At 40.2% G+C, this 24,758-nt stretch overlaps 1 protein-coding gene across 5 annotated transcripts in view; it reads left to right on the forward strand.

The window, feature by feature from the left end:
* Nucleotides 1-1,533: 1,533 nt before the first annotated feature.
* Nucleotides 1,534-24,758, forward strand: part of LOC140205755 (calcium-activated chloride channel regulator 1-like) — an 88,585-nt gene continuing 65,360 nt past the window's right edge. For 2 of the 5 annotated variants that reach the window (XM_072273356.1, XM_072273361.1), the window contains exons 1-3: nucleotides 1,534-1,602; nucleotides 5,133-5,235; nucleotides 6,889-6,970. The gene's annotated coding sequence lies outside the window, so the exon portion shown is untranslated. The remainder of the gene's footprint in view (nucleotides 1,603-5,132; nucleotides 5,236-6,888; nucleotides 6,971-24,758) is intronic. The other 3 variants (XM_072273358.1, XM_072273357.1, XM_072273360.1) reach the window with 3 other exon arrangements.

The raw sequence follows: 24,758 nt of genomic DNA on the forward strand, positions 1-24,758 counted from the left end.
CGTAGTATTTGTCGAGACTTAGACACAGCAATGCTTTGCTATTTGCTTGCATTCTGCCTTGCCTGAGAAATTGGCCTGTCAAGTCAACTGAATCTGAAGATTCATTTTATTCCTAGTTGTTCTTTCCAGCCGCAGTGTAGGCTTGGTTTTCCATTTGCGAGATTTAGTTAATGGCCCTGTCTGGCCTAGAGTTTATTGTTTTCTTTTCACTTTAACACTGTTTTAAAATTAAAGTCTGTGAACTATCGACCTGTTTCAGTGTCTATCACTACGCACTTGGGCCATATCCGAACCTGGTGACAAACAATTTGGCTCCACTCTTAAATAGATCAGACCTTTGTCCTTTCCTTGACTTCACCTCACCATGGCTCCACAAAATCGAATTCTCTCCAAGTCTGCTCCAGCATCTCTGGCCTGGACATCCTGCAATTGTCCTGTGTCTCTGAGACCTCAGCCCACACCACAAAAATACCAGGTCCTACAGGTCATTCAACTCAGACAGAGAAGCCACAGATTAACTGTTTACCAGAAAAAAGTGTGAGTGCAAAGTATTTAATTGCTGTCTTTCTTTCATTGGCCACCAGCAAGTAGTGGCTGGGCTTCAGCAGTTCCAGCTGGAACCAAAATGTATTGCTTATTTAAATTCCTGCAAACATGGCACTGAATAATCAATTGGCTGGAATCTTATTGAATGCCAGAACAGGAACAAGGGACTAGAATGCTTATAAGAGCTGCTGCTCTTGCTACAAAACCTGGTGCTGCAACTTCTCCATCTGCATATCTGTTTGCCTTTTCAACTCTTTGAGCTGGTCTAACTCACTGACGTCCACACGCTTGCGCAGTCATCCCTCAATCCAAGGGGTATAAGATGATGAGAGTCATTGATCGTGTGGATAGTCAGAGACTTTTTCCCAGGGCTGAAATGGCTAGCATGAGAGGATACAGTTTTAAAGTGCTTGGAAGTAGGTACAGAGGAGATGTCAGGGATAAGTTTTTTTTTACGCAGAGAGTACGTGGAATGGGCTGCCGCAATGGTGATGGAGGAGGATCCGACAGGTTCTCTTAAGAGACTCCTGGATAGGTACATGGAGCTTAGAAAAATGGAGGGCTATGGGTAACCCTCTGAAATTTCTAAGTACATGTTCAGTACAGCATTGTGGGCCAAAGGGCCTGTATTGTGCCGTAGGTTTTCTATGTTTCTATGTTCCTCCAGCACATTTGGTGCACCCACATGGCAATGAATATGCATTCAGTAGCCCGACCAACTGCTGTTAAGTAGATTAATTCACTGTTGTCAAAAGTGTTTGTCACATTTATACCGTGCAGAGTAATGATACACTGGCTTTAATGGGTTAATATACAGTGTGAAGGTTAAAATTTTTCATTGGATGTGGGACTGTATCATTGGTGTTATGCCAAGATTATCTTATTGTCATGAATATCATAAGCAGTAATTTCCTCTGCATTCTGGCCATGTCCGTTTGATAGTATAAAAGGCAGGGTTGTTCAACTGACTGTCAAAATTCCCCTTTGACCAAGTTTGTAACAGCTGCAGGTTGAGACTGGCCATCGCTCTTGAGTCCTGTGAATGGAAGGAGAGACGTGAGTTATATCTTATTATTGACTATACATAATTGTTGCATGCTTTTATAATAAACAGAGATTTTCTGTGAACTCTACTGTTTAATTGCTGCTTTCATCAAGAAGGTACAGGAGCCTCAGGACTCACAACACTAGGCTCAGGAACAGTTATTACCCCTCAACCAACAGGCTCTTGAACCAGATGGGATCAGTTTACTCAACTTCACTTACCTCATCACTGAACTGTGGACAACCTATGGATTCATCTCATGTTCTTGATATTTATTGCTTATAGTGTATATTTAGTGTTATTATTATTTCTTTTCTTCTTTTTACATTTGCACTGTTTGTTCTCTTTTGCACATTGGTTATCCGACCTGTTAGTGCGGTCTTTCATTGATTCTATAATGGATATTGAATTTTTTGAGTATGCCAGCAAGAAAATGAATCTCAGGATTGTATATGATGACAAATACTGTACATAATTTAATGATGAATTTACTTTGAACTTTGAATCAGATCTAAACCATAACTAAAAATCTCTGTCCTGGTGTGGACAGATTGGGATCTGAGTGATATGTGAAGGAAGAAAATGTTGGTAGCATCAGTGGAGGGTGAAGAAGGTCAGGAAAACTGGTTTTAATTTTCTAGTTCTCTTGTGATGAATGCTAACACTGCATTTGCCTTCCTTACAAACTCAACCTCCAAGTTAACTTTCAGTGAATCCTGTATGAGGAATCCCAAGTCCATTTGCACTTTTAATTTCTGATTTTTTTTTTCCTGTTTAGGAAATAGACTATGCCTTTATTCCCTCTATCAAAGTGCATGACCATGCATTTCCCTACACTGTATTTCATTTGCAACTTCTTTGCACATTCTCGTAATGTGTACATGGCCTTCTGCAGGCACCCTGCTTCTGCAACACTATCTGTCCCTCCACATTTCTTTGTATCATCCACTAATTTGGCTGCAAAGCCATCAACGGAATCATCAAAATCTTTGACATATAACATGAAAGGAAGCGGTCCCAACACGGTCCCCTGTGGAACACCACTAGTCACCGGCAGCCAACCAGAAAAGGTCTCCTTTATTCTCACTCCTGCCAGTCAGGACCTCTTTAATGATTTTCCTGCAAGAAAATGAATCTCAAGGTAGTATAATATATAATGGCATACACTGTACATACCTTGAACTTTGAATCACCTCTGAATCAGAATCAGGTTTAAAGTCACAGACATATGTCATGAAATTTATGGTTTTTCAGTAGAGCGTTATACATAAAATAACTATACATTACAATATGAAATATATTAAAAATTAAATAAGTGCTGCAGAAAGAGAGCAAAGGCAGTGAGATAGTTTTTATGAGTTGGTACATTGTCCATTCACAGATCTGATGGTGGATAGGAAGAGCTATTCCTAAAACACTGATCGTATGTCTCTTGGCTCTAGTACCTCCTCTCTGACTATACAAATAAGAAGAGAGCACGTCCTGGGTGATGGATGTGCTAAACGATAGATGCCGCATTTTTTGAAGTATTGCCTTTGGGTGGTGTCCTTAAAGCAGGGGAGGCTAGTGTCCATGATGGAGATGGCTGAGTTCACACTCCATTGCAGCTTTTTCTGATCTTGTGCATGGCCTCTCTACACCAGATGGTGATGCAATCAGTTCGAACGATTTCCAAGGTACATTGTAAGAAATTGCTAGAGTCTTTGGTAACATACAATATCTTAATTAAGCATAGCCACAAATGTGCCTTTTTCATAATTGCATCAATATGTTGGGCCCAAGATACATCTTCTGAGATGTTGACACCCTGCAACTTGAAACTACAGGTTCCTCTTCTCATCACATTCTATCCTGGCCGGAAAATGTATTACTGCTTCCTTAACAGCAAAACTCTAGAACTCTGTACCCAGCAATTTTAGAAGTGCATTGAATTTTTCAAGCAATTGGTATTGGTATTAGATTCTTATTGTCACGTGTACTGAGGTACAGTGAAAATTTGTCTTGATACTGTTCATATTGATCATTGCACAGTGAATTGAGGTAGAACAAAGAAAAACAATGGGAGGATGCAGTGTAATAGCAATAGGGAAAGTACAGAGCAGATAAACAATAAGGCACCAGATCATAACAAGTAAGAGTGTGAAATCAAAAGTTCACGTTATCATACAGGAGGTATGTTCATGACCCTGTTAACAGTGATTTAGCAATTGTTCTTGAGCTTGTTAGTAAATGGATTCAGGCTTTCATATCTCCTGTCATTGGGAGAGGGAAGAAGAGAGATAGTATCGGGTGGGTGGGGTCTCTGCTTATGCTGGCTGCTTTACTGAGGCAGTGAGAAATATAGACAGAGTTCATAGAGGGGAGGCTGGTTTGCTTGATGTGCTGAGCTGTGTTTACCAGTCCTGATGTAGGGTTTCACCTTGAAAGGTGGACAACGCCTTTCCCCCTGCAGGTACAGCTGGCTTTCCCCATCCAACTCTTGCTGGAGATTTAAGCATCACCAGTCTTTTGTGTTCCCACTGTATAAAATGTTGGCAACAGTCACTGGTGAGAGAGAATTACGAAGAGAAATCCAGGCACACAATAAATCTGCTACCAACAGATGGCCCTCTTGTGCAAATGCAAAGTCAAAATCAAAGTTAATTTAATGTCAAAGTATGCGTGTATCACAATGTACTATCTTGAGATCATTTTCTTGCAGGCATTTAGAGGAAAATAAAGAAATACAGCAGGATTTATGAAAATCTATACACAAAGACTGACAAACAATCAATCGACAAAAGAAGAGATATTGTCAAATTAAAAATAAATCATACTGATAACCTAATGTGTAAAGACCTTGAAAGTGAGTCTGTAGGCTGTGGTATCAGTTCATAGTGTCCTGAGTGAAGCTATCCATGGCGATCCAGGAGCCTGATGGTTGTAGGGTAACAACTGTTCCTGAACCTGGTGGTGTGGGACATAAGGCTCTGTATCTCCTGCCCTATCATAGTAGCAAGAAGCACGCAATGCCTGTAAGGTGGGGTCCTCGATGATGGATGCTTTTTTTCTTGTGACAGTGCTGTTTGTAAATATGCTCAATGATGAAGAGGGCTTTGCCTGTGATGGACTGGCCTGTATCCACCTCTTTCAGTTCTTCTTCTGCAAAGTCCTGGCCAGAACAAATGTATTTCACCAGAAAATCTTGGAGCTTGAACTCTTTAAGGAATCCTTAAAGTGAGATTATTGGTTGTGGGAACATCTCAACAGAATGGGGTAACTACACTCATCTATTGAGATGTTCCCACCACCAATTATCTCATTTTAAGGATGTTTTATTTTGTAACTTCATGCTCTTGTTGTTTGTTTTATATTTGTATTTGCACATTTTGTTGTCTTCTATACTCTATTTGATCTTTCACTGATCCTGTTATTATTCTATAGATTTGCTGAGTATGCCCACAGGAAAGTGAAACTTGGTGTTGTACGTGGTGATATATATGTACTCTGACAATAACATTTCTTTGAATTTTGACTGACCTGTACCCTCTACTTTCTCTAGTCTTTTCCATTTCTCTGCATTGTTGTGTCCCATATCCCACTGATACTGTTAAAGAATAAGAAGAATTGAAAAGGGAGGTCAAAAGTGCTGACATAACCCAAAGGTAAGGCAAGTTCTTCCTCTGCAAAATTCTGGCCAGAACAAAAGTCTTTGACTAGAAAATCTTGGAGCTTAAAGTAGAGGGAAGAGGAAAGGCTGAAACATCCTTGACATTGATTGAGATACCTCTTTCAATATTTTTATTAATATTATATAAATTGGATAAATACAAATACAAAAATCATAAGGATACAAGTAATACGAATTACATTACATTTAAATCACAGTAATATGATCACAATATCCCATATTCCAAATCAATCATGTAGAAAAAAGATTGAATTATGAAATGAAATAAAATAAAATAATTGTATTTTATTTCATAAAAATCTACCCCTACTACCAAAATGAGCTGGTGGGTTAAATAAAGAGGAAAAAAATACCTTACCATATAATGTTATAATAGTAATGGCTCAGATCCATACTTTAATAACAGTTCAATGGTTATGAAAATAACTCAGAAAGGGTCCCCATAACATTAGAAAACCATGTTTAGAATCAGGAATCGAACAACGAATCTTCTCTAGACCAAGGCACAACCTAACTTCAGATAGCCATTGAACATGAGTGGGCAGGGCAGCCTCCTTCCACTTGAGCAAGATCACCCTCTTGGCCATAAGAGACATAAAGGCCAATACCAGCAAATCAGATGGCTTCAGTTTTGTGATACTATCCTCAACAATACCAAACATGGCAGTCAAGGGATTGGGCTTAAAACTAACATTAAGTACAGAAAAAGTTTGAAATACATCTTTCCAAAATTTTTCAAGGCTTGGATATGTTCAAAACATATAAATTAGTGACGCCACTCCATTAGTACATCTATCACATTTGGGGGAAATATATGCGTAGAAACGAAAGAGCTTGTCTTTAGACATACGAACTCTATGTACCACTTTGAATTGTAATAAAGAATGATGAGCACATAATGATGGAGAATTAATCAATTTTAAAATAATCTTCCCGCTCTCTTCAGTTATGAAAATCTGTAAATCCTTTTCCCATTCTCCTTTAATTTTATCTAAACGGGCCTTTTTCAGTCGAACCGTGATCAAAGGGTTTCAGATTAAAAATTGTACCTATTATATTCTTATCTGGACTTGTAGGAAATGTATGTAATTGGGATCTTAAAAAATCTCTAATCTGTAAGTATCGAAAAAAGTGGGTATTAGAAAGGTTAAATTTTGTTGAAAGTTGCACAAAAGAAGAAAGGATTCCTCCACAAACAAATCCTGAAATCATTAAATACCCAATCTATCCCATTCTTTCAAATATAGGTCAATTAGAGATGGTTTAAAAAAACAATTAGAAAAGATGGGACTCGAGAGGGAGAATCTCAACAAACCAAAATATTTTCTAAATTGTAACCAGATCCTCAAAGTATGTTTAATCACCACATTGTCAGTTAGTTTATTTAAAGATAAAGGAAGCGAGGATCCAAGTAAAGAAATAATGGAAAATTTCATAGCAGAGTTGACTTTCAAAGAAACCCAAATAGGGCAATTCTCATGGTTAATGTAATATATCCAGAATGTAATATTTCATGTTAACTGCCCAATAATATAAACTAAAACTGGATAAGGCAAAGCCTCCATTCTGTTTGGTTTATTGAAGGTGAACTTTATTTATTCGAGGTTTTTTATTCTTCCATATGTAGGAAGAAAGTATTGGATCAAAATAGTCAAAAAAAGATTTAAAGATAAAAACAGGCACTGCTTGAAAAAGGTATATAAATTAAGGTAAGATATCCATTTTAATAGAATTAATTCGGCCAGTCAGTGATAAAGAGAGAGGTGACCATTTAGAAAGTGTTTTTTTTAAGTGTTCATTAAAGTTAAAACATTTTCCTTAAATAAATCTTTATAATTCTTAGTAATTGTTACCTCTAAATATGTAAAGTGTTTTCTTAAAATTTTAGAAGGGAGGTTAATATCAGTTGGTATTAAATTGTTTAAAGGATACAGTTCACTCTTATGTAAATTTAATTTATATCCTGAGAACTGACGAAAATTAGTCAGTAAATGGAATGCAAATGGTAAAAGGGTTGTAACATTAGATATAAAAAGCAATAGGTCATCAGCATAGAGCGACACTTTATGAATAGTATCTCCACTTAAAAAAACAGTAATCTCTTTAGACTCTTGAAAAGCAATTGCTAAAGGTTCTAATACCAAATCAAAAAGCAGAGGGCTCAAAGGACAACATTGTCTAGTTCCACGTTGGAGTTTAAAGGGTTTAGAATCCTGAAGATTAGTAAGAACCCGAGTGGAGGGAAATAAATAATTTAATCCAATGAATAAAATTAGATCCAAAATTAAATTTTTCTAAGGATATAAAAAGATAATTCCATTCAACTCTGTCAAAGGCCTTCTCCGCATTCAAAGATATCACACATTCCGATATTTCCTTAGATGGAGAATGCATAACATATAACAAACGCCATATATTAAAATGGGAATATCGATGTTTCATAAATCCTGTCTGATCATCCAAACCTACAGAAGATATAATACCTTCAAGTCTGCGAGCCAACACTTTAGATAAAATTTTAGTATCAAAATTGAGTAAAGCAATAGGGCTATACGAAGAGTATTCAGTAGGATTCTTATTCTTTTTGAGAATAAGCAAAATGGAAGCTTCGTAAAAAGACTGCGGTAATCTTCCTACCTTAAAGGAATCTGTAAGGGTAGAACATCAGTGTGGTATAAGCAAGGAGACAAAAGCCTTATAAAACTCTCCAGAGAATCCATCAGGTCCTGGGGATTTCCCAGAATGCAATTCTCGCAACACGCTGGAGGAACTCAGCAGGTCGGGCAGCATCCGTGGAAAAGATCGGTGACGTTTTGGGCTGGAACCCTTCGTCAGGACTGGCGGGCACGGAACTGAGGTGTGGACGGAGGGGGACAAAAGTGAGGCCCTTGCTAAGAACAAAACGTGGAAGGTCAGAGGGGATGGTGAAAACACGGCAAAGATTGGGGCTGGGGTCGGAGGAGGGTGAAGAGTCGGAGGTCTCAGGAGGGAGAGGGGGGTTGGGATGTTCAGAGAGAGCGGGGTTAGGGGAGGATGAGGGATCAGAAGAATGGAGGGGTGATGAGGGAAGGTTAGGAGTCACGGGGAGGAAAGAGGGTAGTGGGGGAATCAGCCGGGTGGTAGGACCCAGCGACAGTAAGAGCGGTCCCGGTCCAGAGAGGGTCGGGACCTTGGTCCGAGCTGGATCCGGAGCTGTGGGTGGCGGAGCCTGTAGCCTGCAGGGCCCCAGAACTGAGGTCGGAGTCGGAGGCAAATGAATCTATGGCCCGCCGGGGGCTGGTGCCCATGTCAGAGTCAGAGGTGGATAGGCCTTCAGCCTGCCGAAGGCCTGAGAAGTCGAGGTCCAAGGGGTCAGGGTCCGGGCTGGAGCCGGTCGTCGTGGGGTCCGGGCTGGAGCCAGTCGTTGTAGGCTCCAGGCGGGCGAGCTTGTGGTCCTTCTTGGATGCGAGGAAGGAGAAGAAACAGTGGTTGGAGACGTGAATCCGGCGAAGAATGAAGTGTAGGAGAGGTCCATGGCAGACAGTGGAGAGCGTGGCCCGGAGTGGTGGCAGAGAGAGGGACAGGGCTCGTAGGTATCTCCGCATGGCAGCGAGCGTGGTGCGGAGAATCTGGCGGGAGCAGCGGTCAATGAAATGGAGGTACATGGGATCCACGTCAGGTCCGAACTAGGAGGCCTGGAACCGGAGCTGGAATCCCTGCGGTAACAGATGTTGGCGGAGACACGTTCCCAGGAAGGAGACGTGGCTGTGGTAGCGGTTCTGAGTCAGGATGTGGTCGAAGAGTCGGAGAGAGGCGGAGATCACAGAGGGGGAGCAGTGAGAGAGAGTCTCAGTGAACTCCCGTCGAAGAGAGGATTTAAACTTATTCAGGGTAGACATACCTCGAAGAGACTTCGCAGCCGAGTAGCGAATCATAAACACAAAATAATCTGCAGATGCTGGCGTCAGAGCAACACTCACAACACGCTGGAGGAACTCAGCAGGTCAGGCAGCATCAGTGGAAAAGATTGGTCGACGTTTCGGGCCGGAGCCAATTCCCGAATAGCCTGAGAAATTTCCTCCTGGGAAAAGGGTTGATCCAATTGTCTGCAATCATCTATCAAAAGATTAGGAATATTTAATTGAACTAAAAATTATTCATTGCAATATTATTATTAACAGAGTCAGAACTATACAATTTGGAATAAAATTCCCTAAAACTGTCATAAATTTCAAAGTGGTCAGTTGTCATATCCCCATTAATTTTACATATTTCTTTAATTTGCCACTTGGCTATAAATGGCTTCAATTGATTAGCTAGTAGCTTACCAGTTTTACCTCTGTGAATATAAAATTTACCTCTACCTTTTAAAAGCTGGCTTTCAATTGGATATGTTAAAAGAAGATCATATTTAGTTTTGGTTTCAATACGTCTCTTATATGTTTCAGGATCGGGTACCGAAGCATATTTATGATCCAATTGTTTTAACTGATTAGCTAGTTTGTTTTTCTTTTTGTTAACTTTTTAATGATGTTTGCAGTATAAGAAATAACTTGACCCTGGATATATGCTTTAAAAGTATCCCATACAATAAGGCTAGATGTCTTTTCCAATGTATTTTCTTCAAAAAAAAAAGAATGGTTTGATTCTTCATAAATTTTTAAATGTCCTCATCGGATAACAGAGTTAAATTAAGTTGTCAAAATCTACTCATAAGGATAGGACCAGGAAGATTTAGAGATAGAAGTACAGGAGAGTGGTCAGAAATAGCAATCTCTTTATATTCAATTGATCGAACCAATGGAATCATTCGACTGTCAATAAAAAAACTAATCAATCCTGGTATACGAATGATGGACATGAGAGAAAAAAGAATACTCCCTGTCCGTCGGATGAAGAAAACGCCAAGCATCAACTATACCACATTTAGTTAGAAAGGATTGGATAAGCAAAGCTGACTTATTAAGTGTGGCTGGCTTGACAGATGAGCAATCTAATAATGGATCTAACCAGCAATTAAAATCTCCTCCCATCACAAGAGAGTAAGTACACAAATCTGGCAAAAACGAAAATAGACATTCAAAAAATCCTGGATCGTCTATGTTGGGGGCATATACATTAGAGAAAACAATCAATTTACTGTCTAAACTCCCTGATACAATAACAAATCAACCATTAGGATCCGAAACAACTTTATGCTGAACAAAGGAAACTGCGCTATCTACAAAAATCAAAACTCCACGTGATCTTGCATTCAACAAAAAATGGAATTGCATACCCTTCCACTGAGTAAAAAAACGTAAGCTATCACAGCTGTATATGTGCATTTCTTGTAAGAAAATAATGGGTGCTTTTAATTTTTTAGTATAAGCAAACAATTTGTTCCGTTTACTGGGGTGATTCAGCCCTTTCACACTCAAACTAAATAAGTTAAGATTTCTAACCATTTTAAATATAAATCATCATGTAATTAAAAGATCTGGCCATAAGTTATTAAAACTAGAAAGCCACACTGCCCCCACTGTCTACCTTCCTATCCCTGTGATATAACGTGTAACTTTGGACATTCAGCTCTAAACTACAACCATCCTTTAGCCACAATTCAGTGATGGCCACAACATCAGGCCTGGCAATCTGTAATAATGCAACAACATCATCCACCTTATGACAGAGCGGAGGAAGGGGAAAACAGAAATAAATTTAAGATAGTGAGCAGTAAAGATGTCAGGAAAGATGGGGCAAATTTGTAGCCATTGGGATGAGTTGCAGTGCAATAAAGTTGCAGTGAAATCAAAGCAAAAAGTACCAAATACTGGTCTTAAGGTGTTATACTTAAATGCACGCAGCATGAGGAATAAGGTGGATGATCTTGTCGTACAGCTATAGATTGGCAGGTATGATATTGCGACCATCACAGATACCTGGCTAAAGGATACATGTCTCTGGGAGCTGAACGTTCAAGGATACACGGTGTACCGGAAGGATAGGAAGGTAGGCAGAGGGGGAGGCACAGCTTTATTGGTAAGAAATGATATTAAATCATTACAAAGAGGTGACATAGGATTGGAAGGTGCAGAATCTTTATGGGTTGAGCTAAGAAATAGCAGGGGTAAAAGGACCCTGATGGCAGTTATTTATAGGCATCCAAACAGCTGCAGGGATGTGGACTACAAATTACAACAGGAAATAGAAAAGGCTTGTCAGAAGGGCAGTGTTATGATAATTGTGAGGGATTTTAACATGACCTGATTGGGAAAATCAGGTCAGCACTGGATCTCAAGAGAGAGAATTTGTAGAATGTCTGCGAGATGGCTTTTTAGAACAGCTTGTTGTTGAGCCCACTAGGAGATCGGCTGTACTGGATTGGGTATTGTGTAATGAACCGGAGATGATTAGAGAGATTGAGGTGAAAGAACCCTTAGGAGGCAGTGATCATAACATGATTGAGTTCACTGTGAAATTTGAAAAAGAGAAGCCGAAATCTGATGAGTCGGTATTTCAGTGGGGTAAGGGAAATTACGATGGCATGAGAGAGGAACTGGCCAAAGTTGACTGGAAAGGGACACTGGCAGGAAAGACGGCAGAGCAGCCGTGGCTGGAGTTTATGTGAGAAGTGAGGAAGGTGCAAGACAGGTATATTCCAAAAAAGAAGAAATTATCGAATGGAAAAAGAATGCAACCGTGGTTTACAAGAGAAGTCAAAGCCAAAGTTAAAACAAAGGAGAGGACATACAAGGAAGCAAAAATTAGTGGGAAGACAAAGGATTGGGAAGTTTTTAAAAGCTTACAAAAGGAAACCAAGAAGGTCATTAAGGGGGAAAAAATTAACTATGAAAGGAAGTTAGCAAATAATATCAAAGAGGATACTAAAAGCTTTTTCAAATATATAAAGAGTAAAAGACAGGTGAGACAGGTGATAGGACCGATAGAAAATGATGCTGGAGAAATTGTAATGGGAGATAAGGAGATGGCAGAGGAACTGAATGAGTATTTTGCATCAGTCTTCACTGAGGAAGACATCAGCAGTATACCGGACACTCAAGGGTGGCAGGGAAGAGAAGTGTGCGCAGTCACAATTACGACAGAGAAAGTACTCAGGAAGCTGAATAGTCTAAAGGTAGATAAATCTCACGGACCGGATGGAATGCACTCGCGTGTTCTGAAGGAAGTAGCTGTGGAGATTGCGGAGGCATTAGCGATGATCTTTTAAAAGTTGATAGATTCTAGCATAGTTCCGGAGGACTCGAAGATTGCAAATGTCACTCCGCTATTTAAGAAGGGGGCAAGGAAGCAAAAAGGAAATTATAGACCTGTTAGCTTGACATCGGTGGTTGGGAAGTTGTTGGAGTCGATTGTCAAGGATGAGGTTACAGAGTACCTGGAGGCATATGACAAGATAAGCAGAACTCAGCATGGATTCCTTAAAGGAAAATCCTGCCTGACAAACCTATTACAATTTTTTGAGGAAATTACAAGTAGGCTAGACAAGGGAGATGCAGTAGATGTTGTATATTTGGATTCTCAGAAGGCCTTTGACAAGGTGCCACACATGAGGCTACTTAACAAGATAAGAGCCCATGGAATTACAGGAAAGTTACATACGTGGATAGATCATTGGCTGATTGGCAGGTAACACAGAGTGGGAATAAAGGGATCCTATTCTGGTTGGCTGCCGGTTACCAGTGGTGTTCCACAGGGGTCCATGTTGGGGCCGCTTCTTTTTACATTGTATATCAATGATTTGGATTATGGAATGGATGGCTTTGTGGCTAAGTTTGCTGATGATACGAAGATAGGTGGAGGGGCTGGTAGTGCTGAGGAAATGGAGAGTCTGCAAAGAGACTTGGATAGATTGGAAGAATGGGCAGAGAAGTGGCAAATGAAGTACAATGTTGGAAAGTGTATGGTTATGCACTTTGGCAGAAATAATAAACGGGCAGACTATTATTTAAATGGGGAAAGAATTCAAAGTTCGGAGATGCAATAGGACTTGGGAGTCCTCGTACAGGATACCCTTAAGGTTAACCTCCAGGTTGAGTCAGTAGTGAAGAAGGTGAATGCAATGTTGGCATTCATTTCTAGAGGAATAGAGTATAGGAGCAGGGATGTGATGTTGAGGCTCTATAAGGCGCTGGTGAGACCTCACTTGGAGCACTGTGGGCAGTTTTGGTCTTCTTATTTAAGAAAGGATGAGTTGACGTTGGAGAGGGTACAGAGAAGATTCACTAGAATGATATGTCAAAACTTTACAATCAAGGATTTAAACCATCCCTTCGATTTCCTGCCCGTCTGAGTATTGTTTTGAAGAACGGATTGCAAAGAAGAATGAAGTCGGTTGAAGACGCAGAAGAGTTTCTGAAGGCTGATGTCCAAAACTTATATTTCTTATTTGATCAATTTTTTCTTCTGTTAATATGAATTTGAAATAAGGTTTTAATAAGCTTACGAGTAGCTGGGTGACTGTCAGGAGAAATGGAAATAGGCAGTTAGAGCAGAGCATCCCTGTGGCCATTCCCCTCAAACTTTGGATATTTTTGTGTGAGATGACCTCCCGGGGGAATGCCACGGCAACCGGGTTACAGGCACTGGGCATGGGTCCGTGGTGCGGAAGGGAAAGAGAGAGAAGAAGGGAGCACTTATGGTGGGGACTCAATAGTGAGGGGAACAGATAGGAAATTTTGAGGATGTGAATGGGACACCCATATGGTATATTGCCTCCCAGGTGTCAGGGTCAGGGATATCTCAGATCACGTCCACAACATTTTGGAGAGGGAGGAGGAGCAGCCAGATGTCTTGGTAGATATTGGTACCAATGACATAGGAAAAAAAAGCAATGAGGTCCTGAAAAGAGAATTTAGAGAGCTAGGTAGAAAGCTGAGAAGCAGGACCTCCCAGGTAATAATTTCTGGATTGCTGCCTGTGCCGTGTGCCAGTGAGGGTAGAAATAGGATGATTTGGCAGATAAATGCATGGCTGAGAAGCTGGTGCAGGGGGCAAGGCTTCAGGTTCTTGGATAATTGGGATCTCTTCTGGGGTAGGTATGACCTGTTCAAAAGTGATGGATTGCAACTGAACCTGAGGGGGACCAATAGTCTCGCGGGCAGGTTTGTTAGAACTGTTGGGAAAGGTTTAAACTAACTTGGCAGCAGGGTGGGAACCGGATTGAAGGAACTCAGGATAGGATGGATGGAAAAAAAGTAAAGATAGCATACAGTCAGTTTGTCAGGAAGGGCAGGCAGGTGATGGGACTTAGTTGCAGCCAACTGGCTGAATATCAAATCATTAGGGATGCAGAATCAGAAAGGATAGCAAATGCGGTATTCAAGGTATTGTATCTCAATACATGTAGTATAAGAAATAAGACCATAAGACTATAAGACAAAGGAGCAGAAGTCAGCCATTCGGCCCATCGAGTCTGCTTCACCATTTTATCATGAGCTGATCCATTCTCCCATTTAGTCCCACTCCCCCGCCTTCTCACTATAACCCTTGATGCCCTGGCTACTCAGATACCTATCAATCTCTGCCTTAAATACACCCAATGACTTGGCCTCCACTGCCGCCCGTGGCAACAAATTCCATAGATTCACCACCCTCTGACTAAAAAAATCGCTTCACATTTCTGTTCTGAATGGGCGCCCTTCAATCCTTAAGTCATGCCCTCTCGTACTAGACTCCCCCATCATGGGAAACAACTTTGCCACATCCACTCTGTCCATGCCTTTCAACATTCGAAATGTTTCTATGAGGTCTCCCCTCATTCTTCTAAACTCCAAGGAATACAGTCCAAGAGCGGACAAACGTTCCTCATATGTTAACCCTCTCATTCCCGGAATCATTCTAGTGAATCTTCTCTGTACCCTCTCCAATGTCAGCACATCCTTTCTTAAATAAGGAGACCAAAACTGCCCACAGTACTCCAAGTGAGGTCTCACCAGCGCCTTATAGAGCCTCAACATCACATCCCTGCTCCTATACTCTATTCCTCTAGAAATGAATGCCAACATTGCATTTGCCGCCTTTACTACTGACTCAACCTGGAGGTTAACCTTAAGGGTATCCTGTACGAGGACTCCAAAGTCTTATTGCACCTCCGAACTTTGAATTTTTTCCCTATTTAAATAATAGTCTGCCCATTTATTATTTCTACTGAAACCCAGGTAACATTCTAGTAAACCTTCTCTGTACTCTCTCTATTTTGTTGACATCTTTCCTATAACTTGGTGACCAAAACTGTACACAACACTCCAAATTTGGCCTCACCAATGCCTTGTACAATTTCAACATTACATCCCAACTCCTATACTCAATGCTCTGATTTATAAAGGCCAGCATACCAAAAGCTTTCTTCACCACCCTATCCACATGAGATTCCACCTTCAGGGAACTATGCACCATTATTCCTAGATCCCTCTGTTCTACTGCACTCTTTAATGCCCTTCCATTTACCATGTATGTCCTATTTTGATTAGTCCTACCAACGTATAGCACCTCACATTTATCAGCATTAAACTCCATCTGCCATCTTTCAGCCCACTCTTCTAACTGGCCTAGATCTCTCTGCAAGCTTTGAAAACCTACTTCATTATCCACAATGCCACCTATCTTAGTATCATGTGCATACTTACTCATCCAAGTTACCACCTCATCATCCAGATCATTAATGCATATGACAAATAACATTGGACCCAGTACAGATCCCTGAGGCACACCACTAGTCACCAGCCTCCAATCTGACAAACAGTTTTCTACCACCACTCTCTGGCATCTCCCATCCAGCCACTAATGAATCCATTTTACTACTTCAATATTAATACCTAACGATTGAACCTTCCTAACCAACCTTCTGTGTGGGACCCTGTCAAAGACCTTATTGAAGTCCATATAGACAACATCAACCAGTTTACCCTCGTCAACATTCCTCGTAACCTCTTCAAAAAATTCAATAAGATTTGTCAAACATGAACTTCCACGCACAAATCCATGTTGACTGTTCCTAATCAGACTCTGTCTTTCCAGATAATTATATATACCATCTCTAAGAATACTTTCCATCAATTTACCCACACTGATGTCAAATTGACAGGCCGATAATTGCTAGATTTACTCTTAGAACCCTTTTTAAACAATGGAACAACATGAGCAATCCACCAATCCTCTGACACCATCCCCATTTCTAATGACAGTTGAAATATTTCTGTCAGCGCCCCTGCTATTTCCACTCTAACTTCCCTCAATATCTTAGGGAATATCTTGTCCGGACCCGGAGACTTACCACTTTTATATTCCTTAAAAGCGCCAGTACTTCCTCTTCTTTAATCATCGTAGTTTCAATAACTTCCTGACTTGTTTCCCTTATCTTACACAATTCAATATCCTTCTCCTTAGTGAATACCGAAGAAAATAAATTGTTAAGAATCTCCCCCATCTCTTTTGGCTCCACACGCAGCCATCCACTCTGATTCTCTAAGGGACTAATTTTATCCCTCACTATCATTTTGCTATTTATATAATGGTAGAAACCCTTGGGATTTATTTTCACCTTACTTGCCAAAGCAACCTCATATCTTCTTTAGCTTTTCTAATTTCTTTCTTAAGATTCTTTTTACATTCTTTACATTCCTCGATTACCTCAATTACTCCATGCTATCTATATTTATTGTCGATCTCTCTTTTTTTCTGAACCGTTTCCAATATCCCTTGAAAACCATGGCTCTCTCAAACTTTTAACCTTTCCTTTCAACTTAACAGAAACATAAAGATTCTGTACTCTCAAAATTTCACCTTTAAATGATCTCCATTTCTCTAGTACATCCTCCCCATAAAACAAATTGTCCCAATCCACTCCTTCTAAATCCTTTCGCATCTCCTCAAAATTAGCCTTTCTCCAATCAAAAATCTCAACCCTGGGTCCAGATCTATCCTTCTCCATAATTATATTGAATCTAATGGCATTGTGATCATTGGACCTGAAGTGCACCCCAACACAAACCTCCATCACCTGACCTATCTCATTCCCTAACAGGAGACCCAACACTGCCCCTTCTCTCGTTGGTAGCTCTATGTTTTGCTGCAAAAAACTATTTTGCACACATTTTACGAACTCCAAACCATCCAGCCCTTTTACAGTATGGGCTTCCCAGTCTATGTGTGGAAAATTAAAATCGCCCACAATCACAACCTTGTGCGTACTACTAATATCTGCTATCTCCCTACAGATTTGCTCCTCCAATTCTCACTCCCCATTTGGTGGTCTATAATACACCCCCATAAGAGTTACTGCACCTTTCCCATTCCTCAATTCCACCCAAATAGCCTCCCTAGACGAGACCTCTAATCTATCCTGCCAGAGCACTGCTGTAATATTTTCTCTGACAAGCAATGCAACCCCTCCCCCTCTTAATTCACAAATTATTTCTCCTGTTTCTATTTTCTAGACTGATAATCCTTTTCATCATTTTTTCATTGGATAAGGGTAACTCTTTGCAGAGTTTAATTGTCTCTTCAATATCCTCTTCAAGTGTCACCAGCTTTGCAGTATTTTCCTGAATTCTGTTCTCATGCTCATTTAAAGTTTATTGGATTGTATCCAATTTGCCATTAAAGTCCTTGAAATTCCTCAGAAAATTCCGATTTTTGCCATTTAAGGAAGTCACTGATTGAATCCAAAGTGGCTGGGGATTCATCTTCTGTTTCTCTTTCTTTTGCAGAAGCTTTTGTTCTTTTCCCAGCCACAGTAGATCAGTATTAAAGTATTATACTAAGGTTTCAAAAAAAAACTGGTTGGAGACAATATAGTAATTAGGGTAGGAGCAATCTAAAATGATGTCACTCCATCAGCTGCCAATAGGGCTCTGATTGATTGAGATATCAAATGTGTCAATTCCAGTCATCGTTGGGAATGCTGTCCAGTGATGTCAGGCATAAATTGGCTGAAATAAACATGAAATGTTGTAGAATGGAAATCTGTTACCACTGTTACTGAAGTGCTGCGCACTCTCTGCATGCTTGACCATTTGTGATTCCTCTTTTCATTCCAGCCTTGTTGTACCAAATACTGAGACTGCAGGTATGGTAGATTAATGTTCTTACTAGTAGTTGTTTCAAGTTGCTAATCTTCATTCAGATGGGTTTTGTTTCTCTGTTTATTTTCAAACCAAGTGAGAAGGCATCAGATGCCAGGTCCTGGTTAGTTAACAGCTCACTGTCCAAGGCTGACCCTGTCAGATCCTGGTAAAACACATGCTGTATGACCTGAGCTATGGGCACAAGAAGTTGTTTTGACACTATGGCAACCATGCTTCAGTCTGAACTTGATGCAGAACCAATCTGAACAGGGCTTACTAAATCCATATGGGGTCTTTTCAACAGATTCACAAATTATTGTGATAGCCTAGCGTTTGACATTATATCAGATTCAAAATCAGAATCACATTTATTATCATAGAATCATTGAGTTATAGTGCACTACGTCCAAATGAGTCCATGCTAAACTGTTATTGTGCTTATTCCCATCAACCTGCACCTGGACCATGGCCCTCCATACCCCTCCCATCTATGAACTTCTCCAAATTTCTTTTGGCAAGGAATGTTTTGTTACAGTGAGAGATAGCCAGAACTGAGTTTAAGTACAAAGTTTGTAGATTAATTGTCAGAAAAACCAATGGTTTAACTTACAGGAATTCTGTAAAACTGTAAAAAGACCTTTATGTTTCACTATTTAACCTTGTAAGGGTAAATGTTAATCTGTTTTGTTTTCCAAATTCTGATCATTGCAACTGAGCAAAACACTGTCATTGCGTTCAGATATGGGCTGAGTGTGGAGCGAGAGACACTGAAGCGGTTCAATAGTTCACAGACTTTAATGCAAACAGAGTTAGAGGGAAAATGAAACAATAAACGCTGGACCAAACAGGGCTGTCAAATGGAAAATGAAGCCAACACTACGACTGAAAGGAACAATTAAATATAAAATGAATACCGCAAAGACGAGGAAGGGTCTCGGCCCGAAACGTCAACTGTACCTCTTCCGAGAGAGGCTGCCTGGCCTGCTGCATTCACCAGCAACTTTTATGTGTGTTGCATAAAACGAATACCGCTAGTTGTCAGAGTCAGTTGACTCGACAGCCCTATTTTCCCAGGCAAGGCTGAATGCAAGCAGGCAGCGAAACGTTGCTGTGCTTTGCTCAAGTCTTGACAAGTGCTACGATGTAAAGAATGCAGTTCAGAAATCATCACAACTAAGTGTCATGTACCCCGTGATGGGTTAAAGAACCAGCAGAAACAGATAACACTTTGGAGTCCAATATTGCTACTAACTAATGGTATTTATTAGTACCTATGTAATACAGTAATATAAATGCAGATATAGCAAACAGGTTAGCGATGATTATATATATGTGGAGATATATGAAAACCATGCTTCTTCATGCCTAGGGGTAAATAGACAGTCTTACAATGATGAATAAAGTTCATTTCAGTTCGTGGTATTGAGTTGAGTAGTGATGGAGAGAGAGAGATATTTAATTTATCGGGTTAATTAATGCGAGATGTTTGTAATCCAAAGGTGAATGTTGTGAGAAGGCAATTATGTCAATATTGGATAAAAATAGTAGTAGCTTTTACCTCCGAAGTTGTTCCACTCCACACATGAAATATCACCAACAGTGATCTTCAACGAATATCCTTTCAACACAAGTGATACCACACCCAAGTTCAGCTACGGGACAACTCAAAGTGGTGGCCACAGGATACTCCAATAAAATCCATGTATGGATTATCACCAATAGTAGCTTATCACTAAGGGGACCCGCTTCAAGAGAACCACCGCCCAGGCCAGGGTCGACACATCAGTAGATTCCACAAGGTTACCCCAAGCACACAACGTGAAGCCACTTATCCAGTTCCACGACATACAAAATAACTCCAACAGTGATTTGCCACCGGGGTGCCTTTCTTCAGTGAACTACCACACCCAGACAAGGGTAACACACAAGTGGTATTCACAAGGTACTCCCCTCACTAGAGAACCCACTCCTGTGGATTAACTATGTGACAACCACACTTTCATATTCGAATGGAATCAAACTCACCCTTACGGGCTACTTAGAAAGTTTAAAGCAGGACCTCGCTCACTGGTGTCTTTCATTGATCAAAACCATCTTGACCCCCAGCACGTGTTTCTCTGTGTCTGTAACTGTCCTTGTAAAAAGTAAACACACTGCAGAAAAACCATAATATTGATTGTCCATCAAATAACTCCACCTCTCTCTCCTTCCATGTCAACCCAAAAGCTGACAGCAGTAGCCAGTGTCCTTGTATATTCAAAACAAGCTTTAGAGTTCGTATAAACACCAGTTTCAAGGCAGTCTTCACCTCTTTCTCTCTCTATAACATCTCAAACAGTGTCCAAAAGTCAGTCGCCTTTTCCTGACATTTCAAAGTGACAGTCCATGGAAAATATGACCCCTAGGGGTACATAAGTAATAATTAGCTGACACATGCATATTCACAAGCACTATAGCCATATCTGCTGCGCTGCTGAATCTTTGGTTGTGACAAACACTGAGATTTTCTAGTGAGAGAGAATGGGAGAAGAAGAAAGAAGGAAAATGGCAAGAGAACAAAGATAGCAGAAGAACAGTGAAACACTTACAGGATCCATTTGGAAGGACAGATACGGATGTCAGAAAATCCTCATGTAGAGGATTCACAGAGAACATGCAGATAACGTTCAGTTAGTTAGCTAGTACACAACACTGGAGGAAGTTCAAAGCCTTTTTCCTTGGATGTTTTATGGACTTTTACTTATGCTTCACTTGGACTGGTTTTTCAGGGCAGAACCATTTTGAAACTATCAGTAAACAAAGTAAAGCAGTCTAGATTAATTACGCAACCATGAGCTCCAATGATTACGTACAAATTATAGACTAATATATGTACATGATGGGCCCTTTTTTGTACTTTAAACTATTTTGTCAATTTTAATTTAAATTTATTCTGGAGAAAAGTAAATACATATGGGTGTGGTGTCAGTCATCGTACTTTCCCTCAAGGAAGTTTTCAAACATTTATTTGTGTTTACCTGATTCATTCTTACACTAGATCTGTTTATTTATTAGAAATGTCCTTTTCATCATTATTCCCATGCATTGCAGAGTAATGTTGCTCTTCATTTTCATTCACAGTAATAGTTAAATTATTATGAGCTCACAGTGAGAGGGTTACACAAAGTATTGTGCACAGGAGTTGGGATGTTACATTGAGATCTAATTTAAAGTACTGAGTCTAGTTCTGGTAACCTACCAACAGGAAAGATAATAAGGTTGAAAGAGCACCAAGAAAATGTTGCCAAGACCTGAGAACTTATTATAGGGAAAGGCTGAACAAGTTAGGACTTTATTCCTGGAGCATAGGTGAATGAGGGGAGATATGATTGAGGCATACAAAATTAAGAAATATATAATCAGTGTAAATGCAAGGAGATTTTTTCCACTTGGGTTAGTTGAGACCTGAACTAAAGGTTACAGGTAAAGGTTGAAAGGTGAAATATTTCAGGGTAACCTGAGGGGGAACTTCTTGACTCAGTGGGTGGTGAGAGTGTGGAAAGAACTCCCAATGGACGTAGTGGATACAGGATTGATTTGAACTTTTAAGAGCAATTTGGAAAGGTACTTGGAGGGAGGAGTATGGAGGTCTATGGTGTGGGTGCAGGTCAATGGGACGAGACAGACGAACAGCTCGGCACAGAAGGGATGGGTTGACGTTCCTATTTCTGTGCTGTAGAGTTCTATGACTCTAACTTGTTATTAACACACAAAAAGACTAAGGGACATTCAGATGCTTCAGCAAAGCAATCAGATCTATACAATTCCACACATTTTAAGTATTTCTTATGGTGAGCTACCTTAGTTAATGGACAACCTCTCATTTTATTCAAGAAAAAGACATTTGTAAAAATGTTATTTAATATAGATGGAACTCTTGGAATCGTGGCTTTCACCATAGAAGACAGAACATTACCGAACAGACCATTCAGCCTGCAGAGTTGTGCCAAACCGGCTAAAAAGAAAATCAAAAACACCAAACACTAATCCATCCTCCCTCCACCAGAAGATAGAAGATTGGTTGACTGGCAGAAGGCCCAAAGTAGAAATAAAGTGGGCCTTTTCTCGCTGCCTATGGTAACTAGTGTGCCGCAGGGGTTGGTGTTAAGGCCACTTCTTTTCACATTATATGTCAATGAATTAGGAATTAATAGCTTTGTGGCCAAGTTTGGAGATGATGCGTAGATAGGTGAAGGGAAATGTAGTGTTGAGGAAGCAGGATGTCTGCAGCAGAACTTAGACAGATTCTGGGAATGGGCAAGAAAGTGGTAGATAGAACAAGGAACCCTGAGAATTTTTATTTTCATAAATGCTCATGGTTCCAGAAGGCAAGCTGCATGTGGCATGATTCAAATGCCTTCCTCTGGCAACATGGTCCGATGGTCCAATTTCAATTCTTTATTGGGATGGAGAATGACATAGAATCATAGAATAATCTAGCACAGAGTCAGGCCCTTTAACTCAACATTTCCATGCTATCCAAAGTGCCCACCAAAGCATTTGGCCACATTTGACCCATATCCCTTATCTCCTCCTATCCATTAATCTCTTAAATGTTGCTATCATACCTACCTCAACTAATTTCTCTGGTGTATATGCACCATCCTCCAAAGTTGGCTCTTAGACACTTTAAAGACTTTCTTCTCTCACCTTAAACGTATGCTCTCAAGCTGTTTATTTCCATTCCCGGGAAAAAAGGAGACTGTGTGCCTTCATCCTGTCCTTGTCCCTCGAGATTTTATATACTGTTAGAGCCTCCTTACTCCTCAATGCCCCAATGAATAAAGACTTAGCCTTCCCAATCCCAGCAACATCCTTGTTAATCCTCATTGCACTCTTTCAAACTTAACACCGCTTTTCCCATAACAGGCAACCAAAACTGGACATAATTTCCAAAGTGTGGCTACACCAGCATCTTGTACAACTATAAAATAACATCCCAGCTCCTATACTCTGTGCCATGACTGATGAAAGCTAACATGCCATATGTCTTCTTCACCATTCCATCTACCTGTGACACCAATTTCAACAAATTATGTACTTAAACTCCGAGTTCATGGATATCTACATGTATGAAATAAAATGGAGGGCTATGTGTGAGGGAAGGGTTAGATTGATCTTAGAATAGGTTAAAAAGCACAACATTGTGGGCTGAATGAACTGTACTGTGCTGCTCTAAGCCACTCAATACTCCCTGTCTACCTAGAGTGGAGTGATATTTGCAAAATTCCAGGCCTCTGGAACCATTTCAGAACCTGTAGGTTCTTGAGAGATCATTACTAATACCTCAATGTCTTCAGGTACCCTTTTCAGAACCTTCAATGTAATCCATTTGGTCCAGGTGATTTATCTACCTTCAGCACTTTCTCCTTAGTAATAGCAACAATACTCATTTCTGCCACTTGACACTCCTGCATTTCTGATCTTTCTTCCACAGAAAAGACTGAGGCAAAATTCTTATTCAATTCATCCACCATTTCTTTTTCTCCCATGACTACCTCTCCAGTCATTTTCCAGTGGTCCGATATTCACCCTCATCTCCCTTTTACTCTTTCTATTGGCAGCTTACCTTCATAGTTCATCTTTTCTCTCCTTATGGCTTTTAAACAACAATTCATTTCACTGTATGTTATGATCTACATGTGAAAAATAAAGCTAATATTCCTTTTTCATTCTTTCACTTGGCAGTTCATTCCACTATGTGGAAAAATAATTCCCTCATCACTTTTGATCCTTTGGTCAAATAAAATTCTGTCAATGTACATAGCTGAAATTGTAGGGCCCCAGCAACAAGTGAAGTACTGGAGAGTTGGAGGATAAGTGATGTTTCGTTCTTTAAGAAAAGCTCTAAAAATAAGTCAGAAAATTATAGGCTGGTGAGTCTGACATCAGTAGTGGGAAAGTTATTGGAAAGCATTCTAAGGGATCAGATATATAAGTATTTGAATGGATGGGCACTCAATAGGGATAGTCAACATGGCTTTAAGTATGGCCAATCATATCTAAAACATCTCACAGAGTTTTTTTGAGGGAGTAACCATGAATATTAATGAAGACAAGGCAGTAGATGTTATCTACATGGATTTTAGCAAGATCTTTGACAAGGTCCTGCATGAGAGGTTGCTCAGGAAGTTTCAGCTGCTTTGCATTCAGCTGCTTGGTATAAATTGGATTAGACATTGGCTTTATAAAGCCAGAGATTGGTTGCAGATGGTACAATAATTTTGCCGGGACATGAGGACCTGAGCTATGGGGAATGGTTGAACAAATTAGGACTTTATTCCCTGAAATGTAGGACAATCAAAGGAGGTTTGCTAGAGGTATACAAAATGATGAGGGGTAGAGATAGGTAAATGCAAGCAGGCCTTTTCCACTTCGATTGAATGCGACTACAACTAGAGGTCGTGGGTTA

Source organism: Mobula birostris, chromosome 12, assembly GCF_030028105.1.
Source record: "Mobula birostris isolate sMobBir1 chromosome 12, sMobBir1.hap1, whole genome shotgun sequence".
In the NCBI taxonomy this organism is placed as follows: Eukaryota; Metazoa; Chordata; class Chondrichthyes; order Myliobatiformes; family Myliobatidae; genus Mobula; species Mobula birostris.